The sequence below is a fragment of the Lepidochelys kempii genome, chromosome 1 (assembly GCF_965140265.1).
Source record: "Lepidochelys kempii isolate rLepKem1 chromosome 1, rLepKem1.hap2, whole genome shotgun sequence".
Taxonomy (NCBI): Eukaryota; Metazoa; Chordata; order Testudines; family Cheloniidae; genus Lepidochelys; species Lepidochelys kempii.
This window is the reverse complement of record NC_133256.1, coordinates 269,774,680-269,783,523: the sequence shown is the minus strand read 5'-3', so window position 1 is coordinate 269,783,523 and position 8,844 is coordinate 269,774,680. Positions and strand designations below refer to the sequence as shown.

Here is an 8,844-nt window from a genome sequence, read left to right as displayed (position 1 = left end):
GGAGGTCTAACCTAGTGAGTAAACTGCTCCAGTGCCCCTTTAAATGTCCAAAGGCACATTCTACCACCATTCTGCACTTGTTCAGCCTATGGTTGAACTGCTCCTTACTGCTGTCCAGGCTACCTGTGTATGGCTTCATGAGCCACAGGAGCAAGGGGTAGGCTGGGTCTCCAAGGATGACTATTGGCATTTCAACATCACTAATGATAATTTTCCAGACTGGGAAGAAAGTTTCTTCTTGCATATTTCTGAACAGACCAGAGTTCCTAAAGATGTGCACATCATGTACCTTTCCCGACCATCCCATGTTGATGTCAGTAAAACGGCCCTTGTGATCCACCGGTGCTTGCAACAGCATTGAAAGGTACCCCTTGTGGTTTATGTGCTCTTTGGCAAGGTGGTCTGGTGCCAAGGTAGGGATGTGTGTTCCATCTATCACCCCACCACAGTTAGGGAACCCCATTGCAGCAAAGCCATCCACTATGTCCTGCACATTTCCCAGAATCACTGCCCTTGTTAGCAGAAGTGAATTGATTGCCTTGGCTACTTGGATCGCAGCAGCCCCTATGGCAGATTTACCCGCACCAAACTGATTCCTGACTGACCGGTAGCAGTCAGGCGTAGCAAGCTTCCACAAGGCTATCGCCACTTGCTTCTCAACTGTCAGAGCAGGTCTCATTTTGGTATTTATGCACTTCAGGGCTGCGGAAAGCAATTTGCAAAGTTCCATGAAAGTGGTCTTACGCATTTGAAGGTTCTGCAGCCACTGCTTCTCATCCCATACCTGCATAACTATGCAGTCCCATCAGTCTGTGCTTGTTTCCCGGGCCCAGACGTGGCATTCCATCGTGTCAACAAGCCTGGCTGCCGCCACCAGCATGTGCAAATTGCTCCATTCCATGGCTTTCAGCATGGCTATTTGCATGGAATCACATTCTTCTGTGAGGCGGCTCCTAGCTAGGCTCTGAAAATACTGCAGGATGATGCACAAGGTGTTTGCAATGTTCACAACAACAGTGTACAGCGGAGCAGGGTCCATGCTTGCCATGCCATGGTGTCTGCACGAGTAACCCAGTCTTAGGCGTGAAAATGATTGTTCGCCATTGCTTTCAGGGACAGAGGGAGGGAGGGGTGGAGGGAGGAGGCAAGTGCATCATGGGAGGCTGACGATATGTACCCAAAAGAACGCGCAAAAATGTTTTTGTCCCATCAGAATTCCCCCTAACCCAGAATTCCAATTGGCAGCAGGAACTGTGGGATAGCTCCCTGAGTCGATGCTAGCCATGGTAGTGAGAATGCACTCCACTGACAGAATGTGCATAGTTGGGACATGCAGCATCGACTTTGTAAAATCAGAGGCTAAATGTTGACTTAAATAAATTCAACCTAATTTCCTAGTGTAGATATGCCCTAAGATTCCCTTCCCCTCTGGGTTTGCTCAGCTTTTTGTCTCTGGGATCTTATGATGCTGTAATTTCACTTCTTAGCTGCCATAAAGTATTCCTTGATACACAAGATCTCAATTTCTAAAGTAAAAAAAAAAAATCTGATTTTTGTGTGTGGCCATTTCAGGTCCAGTTTGCACATCACTAAAAAAGCACAAAGGTCATTTTCAAGGGTTTTTTTCTATTAGTGAATCTATACAACAGATGCAGATTGGGTGATTTAAGTTCAGGGTCACCCACTTCCATACCAATACTTGTGAGATTGTTGAGGAACCAGGGGCTTCTATGAGAACTTTTCACAAGCTGCAATATTATAAAATGGCCCTGTTCTCGTGAGTTTTGCAGCCTATTTTCCCCGTCAAAGAGATTCAGATAAGCTAGAAATAAAATGATATATGGAAAGAGTTATACTACAAAATAAATAGAGCTTGTCAACAATGCGGAATATATTTTGCAAAAAAAAACAAAACAAAAACGTAACACACACACATTTTTTCCTGAAAAACTTTCATCAAATTTCAAAAAAAAAAAAGGCACAAAAAATTAATCTAAATTTTGAAAATATTTAATCAGACCTAAAAATAATCAGTCATTTCAATGAGTCAAAATCAAGGTTAGTTTATGCTGTATGTTAAGAATTCCTGTACAGAAAGAGCAAGGTACTATAAACAGTCAGCAAAAGCATAAATTGAAACCTACCTTATGCAATGAACTGAAGGCATTGTCATAAGAAAATCCAGTGATTAGTATAGGAACAATGAAGCAGGCTTCGAAGTAGACAATCTGGTATCTACAGTTGCTTCAGGATCTTTATTCCCTGCTAATGGGGAGATTTGGACTCCTTCAGGAATACAAGAGCTCCAGCCAAAGAGTGGTGACACTGCCCAGATGAGACAGATGAAAACAAGTAGCTGGTAACCTCTCTTTAGACTCAGCTTTAGAGTTCCAGTAAGTTAGCATACCACATTGTGTCTTTCATAAGCTAAGAAAGGGACCAAAGAGAAACCACACTTGACAAATTACAAGAAATAATATGAGCAACCATCAGATCAGAATGTTTAAAGGCTGATTCATACACCAGCCTCCAAGTTTCATAGCAAGGCATTACTGAAAGATTTAAAGTATCTGGGGTAAAATCCTTGCCTCACTGAAGTCAATGGCAAAACTCCCATTAACTTCCATGAGGCCAGGATTTCATTCCTGGTGTGTACTAATCTCTATCAATCACGAGAATGTAGCAATTTTTTCCAAACAGAAAATCTCATAAGTGTGAAAAAAAAAGCCCATAAGAAATTATTAATCAAAATATGAGATTACGACATTTTAAGAACATAAGAACGGCCATATTGGGTCAGACCAGTGATGAGCTGCCAAAATCTTAACAACGGGTTCCCTCCTCACTCCACGAGGGGGCCGTTGCCCACCCCCGCCCCCCGGGACCCCTGACCCATCCAACCCCCCTGCGTTCCTTGACTCCCCCCGCCAGGATGCCTGCCCCAGCTACTCCCCTCTCCCATCCCCTAACTTCCCCCAGAACCAGGCAGAAGGGTCTCGTGGGCCACCGTAGCGGGTGCCCACCCCACCCCTAAGAGCCAGAGGCACCTGCTGGGGGGCGAGGTGGGGAGTCCCGGCGATGCTTACCTGGGGCAGCTCCCAGGAAGCATCCAGCAGGTCCCTCTGGTTCCTAGGGTCAGGGGAGCATAGCTGGGGGGGAGCAGGGGGAGCAGCCGCTCCCCCACTGATCACATCAAAAGTGGCGCCTTAGGCGCCGACTCCCCGGGTGCTCCGGGGCTAGAGCACCCATGGGGAAAATTTGGTGGGTGCAGAGCACCCACCGGCAGCTCCCCGCCTCACCCCCGGCCCCAGCTCACCTCCGCTTTGCCTCCTCCCCTGAACCCACCGCCACGCTCTGCTTCTCCGCGCCTCCCCCCCTCCCCCCACCAGCTTCCCGCGAATCAGCTCTTCGGCGGGAAGCTGGGGAGGGCAGAGAGGCAGGCTGCGGCTTCCCGCTCAGGCCAAGGGTGGTGGAAGTGAGCTGGGGTGGGGAGCGGTTCCCCTGCATGCCCTTCCCCCCGGGTTACCTGCTGCAGTGCAGGCGGCCCTCCTCCCGCCCCCCTGCCCCAGCTCACCTCCGCCTCCCTGGGCCTGAGCGAGAAGCCGCCACTTGCTTCTCAGTCTGCCCCAGCTTCCCGCACAAATAGCTTCGCAGGAACCCAGGGCAGGGGGGCGGAGAAGCAGAGCGGGGCGGCGCGTTCAGGGGAGGAGGCGGAGCGGAGGTGAGCTGGGGCCGGGGGTGGGGCGGGGAGCTGCCGGTGGGTGCTCTGCACCCACCAAATTTTCCCCTTGGGTGCTCCAGGGCTGGAGCACCCGTGGAGTCGGCGCCTAAGGCGCCACTTTTGGCCGGTTAAATTTAGAAGGCCTTTTAGAATCGTTTGTCCCTCGCACAACAGGAACTTCTAAATTTAACAACCGGTTCTAGCGAACCGGTGCGAACCGGCTCCAGCTCACCACTGGGTCAGACCAATAGTCTATTTAGCCCAGTATCCTGTCTTCTGACAGTGGCCAATGCCAGAAGCTTCAGAGGGAATGAACAAAACAGCAATTATTCAGTGGTCCAGTCTGAGTTTCTGATGGTCAGAGGCTTAGGGACATCCAGAGTATGGGGTTGTACATCTTGGTTGATAGCCATTGATGGACCTATCCTCCATGAGTTTATCTAATTCTTTTTTGAACCCCATTATAGTTTTGGCCTTGAAAACATCCCCTGGCAACAAGTCCAACAGGTTGACTGCTTTGTGTGAAGAAGTTCTTAATTTTTGTTATTGTTGTTTTAAACCCACAGCCATAGGTGCCAACTCCATGGGTGCTCTGGGGCTGGAGCACCCATGCGAAAAAATCAGTGGGTGCTCTACACCCACTGGAAGCCAAGCTCCCCTCACCCCCTGCCCCACCTCCTCCTCCTCCCCTGAGCACGCCGCATCCCCGCTCCTTCACCTACCTCCCAGTATTTCCCGCCCGGCCACTGCCAAACAGCTGTTTTGCAGCATTAGCACGCTCGGGGTGGGGGGAGGAGCGGAAAGTGGTGCACTCAGGGGAGGAGGCAGGGAAGAGTTGGGGCCAGGGCTGGGATTTGGAGGAGTTGGAATATTGCCAGGGAGGGGGCGGAGTTGGGGCAGGGACTTTGGGAAAGGGGTTGGAATAGGGGGGGGGAAAGGGTGGGAAGAGGCAGGGCAGGGGCAGGGCCTCATGGAAGGGGTGGAGTGGGGGTGGGGCTGGGGGAAGAGTGGTCAAGCACCCATGGGAAAGAGGGGAAGTCAGCACCTTATGCCCGCTGCCTATTAATTTCATTGGGTGACCCATGGTCCAGATTAACACTTAGTCAGAACAATAGTATCATCTTGATTTTGCTTGACGTGAAGTTAAACTAGTGGCTAAAATATAATCTTCTTTAACAAAGATCAGACATTCAGGTCTCCTGGTCAAATATGGCACTTTGCGCTTGACTTTCTGGTTCTTTGTGGGTTATTGTTGGTTTAGGGGTTTTGGTTGGTTGGTTGGTCTTTTCTTCCCTTTAGTGGAAAGGATAAATTTGTAGTAAAGTGAACATTATTTTGCTATTTTTACTACTGTTTTAAAGAGGTATTATCCCTCCCGCTAAATTTACCCACTGTATTAAAAGTGGATATTTTGAGGCATGAATACATTAGATTTGTATTTAGTTTTATTTACTTATTTAAAAAATTAATACTAACCAGTATTGACAATACCTTCTTTCACAGACAATAAGAGAGGGTGTCAGATATCCAAGATGGGACTATATCAGCCCACATCACTACAGGTATCAGTGGAGTTCCTCACCAAGTAATTTGTTTCTCAGCATGAAAAAAGCTGGCAGAATCTGTCCTTTGTGAATGGTTAATAGATTCAGAGTAGGAGTCACAATTCGAGATGGAAAGCAAACATTAAGCAGTGTTATAACAATCCTACTTAGCCCTACTTAGCATTTCATTCATTTAATGGTCTCACTGTTTAGAAAATTATATTTTTGAGCTGTGAATTCTTTTTTTTTTTAAGTTAACAGAAAATTATCTCTGTAAAACTATTGCTAGGTTAATCCTTCTTTTGGACTCTTTAACCACAACCCAACGTAAATGGTTGACTTTTTCTAACCTAACACAACACACAAAATTTCATGTATTAGAACTGAGGAGGATACATGTCACTTGGCTGTTGCTTACCAAAGTAGCTGACAGCAAATCCTTGGAAACTGCAGAACTTATGTCCCACGTGGAAATATCCACGGTAGTTTCTAGCTGTAACTATAGTGGTGCCACACAGAAATATCATGAGATCTAAAAAGGAGAGATTTAGAATGAATATGTTGATAGGGTTTTTTAAGGTAACTATCATCACCAACAAATTATTAAATATTGAAAACAACATCAAGGAATATCAAGAATGCCAAAATGCTATATTCAGATCTACAGAAAATGGTGGGTCTCATTGTGATGCTCTCAGCTACGTCATTTACAACAGTAATATTATTCTGCATCTGCCCATAACGGAGAACTGGAGATTTTGTTAGAACTGTTCACACAATAGATGGTTCAACTTCTATACGAACAAGGCCTTTGTACACACTGTGATGCTTCCCAGGGGGACCCAGGGTTGTGAGGCACCTCACTACCACCTGCCCTTAGCATGAAGGAGCCTCAGCTGTGCCTGCCGGGGGTCAGCTCCGCAACTCTACATGCCACAGGTAACACAAGCATGCCCCTCTAGGCCTACGAAGGCCCTGCTCTCTCTCTCTATAGGTTAGCGATAGGCAAACTCCAGCCCTCTGAGTGCCCCCTGGAGTAGTCACCCCCTGTTCCACTGGACACTAGTAGCATACACAGATTTGTTGCTTCGGAAGAAGCAGTACATCCCAGCATACCAGTTCTATCTTGGATCATTACTCATCTTATCACACAGCACTTAGATATGTTTATAGGAAAACAAGTACAAGTTATATAACAAAGAACAGAGATTATTAAAGTGATAGCAGGTAGAAGTATTGGAAACAAATGATTACACATAAAATAAAACCATAAGATGCATTCTAGAACCTAGAATTACTTAACTAGCTACTTGCATGCTTTATAGAACAAATGCTCACCCAGAGTTTTACAGCCAAAGTCCTCCCAGTGTTTTACAGCCAGACTTAGCTGTAATCTTCCATTCATGTGACAAGTCATTCTGTCAACTTGCCCTTCAGTGGAAGATCCAGGGTGTCTGTCTGCACCCGTAGATATATAAGAACAATCCATTGTCCTTATTCATAAACAGGACACTCCCTGTCTGGTTGTTTTTTCCTTTATACTTCTTACATATAGATTTTGTTGTCTGTTAACCAGCATCTGGCTCTCTATGCAAATAGGCATACGCTGGGTGGCGCACAATGCACAATGATCAGACAGCGAGATAAGCATCTGTAACCCCCTGCCTAAAAGGAACCTGTCTAAGACATGTCACCTCCTGCTTACCTGCCTTAAGAACATAATTTTCAGAATAGAACACAGCTCCTTAAATATGATCCATCCATACATGTCACAGTGACTATGATGATAACTGGGTTACTGGCTCTTGGTAAAACCTCACGTTACTCTTTAATGAATTATTATGCATATATCCAACCCACGGGATTCCTGTAACATCCTGGGCATTCCATGTGGCCTCTTCCAGATGGCAGTAAGGGGTCCCTGCATCATATGTGGTGCTATGTTTTATATTTGAGAGGTAAAACAATGGAATTAAACTCACAGCTGTCTTCTTTCACTTGCCTTTCTGGTATGTTCTTAAGTGCATTAAGCAAGTATCCTAATAACATTACAATCAATAAAATAGTGTCTGATAGTCACTGTCAGCACCAAAGAGGAACTCAGAGGTCATCTTTATTGTAATAATTTCCAAGATACTCTTTGACTCAAGCTAAAAAGTGTGCTAAGAAAATTGTCACATGGCAGAAAGATAATTACTGTGTCAACTGTATCGTCACCTGTCTTTTCACCTAAAAAAATACCATCCCCATCACCCCCCCTCAATATTTTCTTCTTAATCTAGCACTAAAGAAAACAGGTTAATCTAACAATGTGTAATCCTAGCAAATCTTGCATAATGGAGAGTATTTCCCTGCCAACCTTGCTACGGTTCCTTCTGGAGCATTTATCTTTGCTTCCTTCAATGCAAAATACTATGCTAATCCAATGATGCCATTGAGAATGACAATGCACAGGTGTCAAGAAGGTCAAAGTGATGATTCCCGACTTAATGGTTACTTGACTACACTGCACATAGGTCACTATATATGGTTGGGTAATACAAAATACTATAGCCAGTTCCTCAGCCAGTGTAAATCAGAGTAGCTCCATTGATTTCAGTGACTTCAGTTAACTATGCCAGTTGAGCGTAAACCCTTATATGTGCATAAGTGGGCTGTGTGGCATTTGCAGTTGGAGCCATGACTTTAGAGTTCCAGATTTATGTATATATCAGCCACAACATTGCATTAATGTCATACTTCGTTTCAAAATTCAGTTTTCTGCCACCAAAATTCAAAAACTTACACTTTGAGAATACTTCTAATGTTTCAGATGCAAGTATTATAAACTTTGCACTCAAGTTTGCATCTCAAAACTTCACTGGTAAATGCTATGGGGCCAGATGAGTTTATATCTCCATAGCAAAATCTGGGAATTGGAAAGCAATGCATAGATTAGGCTGAGTTAGCTTTAACTACGAGAAAAGCACTAATAACCACATCTGGCTACCAGTTAAAGAACTGCAACAAAACATGTTTCCCCTTTATCAGCATGATGTGGCATCTGTTTTTAGAACAGAGGTAGCTTGCTGCATTTAACTAATTATTCTAAGAGTTATATCTTGTGACACTCAGATTCTGCTACTCAAATAAACTTCATGAGAGCAGACATTTATTGACAGCATTGTACAACTTTGCTTCCTTTGGTCTCCTCTTGACAATGAGTCAGGGTTTTACAGGCATATATAGAAAGGGCAAAGTACATGTAGATAGTTAATTGGCACTCCTGTCAGTTTCATTACTAAGGTTATCATGCAGGAAGTCACTGATGAGTGTATATAAGCACCTGTCATTCTTTACAGCATATCCTGTGTTGGCAGGATTTACTTATCCAGTAAATCCATCCTTTTGGATGAATTGATATCAAACTGAAGCAGTGTTATCTTGTTCAGAGGTCTTTTAATTCCCATTGCTGCATGTTTCATTATGATATCCAATGTGAGCTGGCCAGCACGAAAGCCATCAGGTTGGTCATGAAATCCTAGCTCCATTGAAGTCCATGTAAAAAATCCCATTGACTTCAACAGGGCCAAGATTTCA

General features: G+C 44.9%; 1 pseudogene; it reads right to left on the bottom strand.

Annotated features, from left to right (window-relative positions):
• Positions 1–805: 805 nt before the first annotated feature.
• LOC140909282 (vertebrate ancient opsin-like) lies at positions 806–5,997 on the bottom strand (annotated as a pseudogene).
• Positions 5,998–8,844: the final 2,847 nt, after the last annotated feature.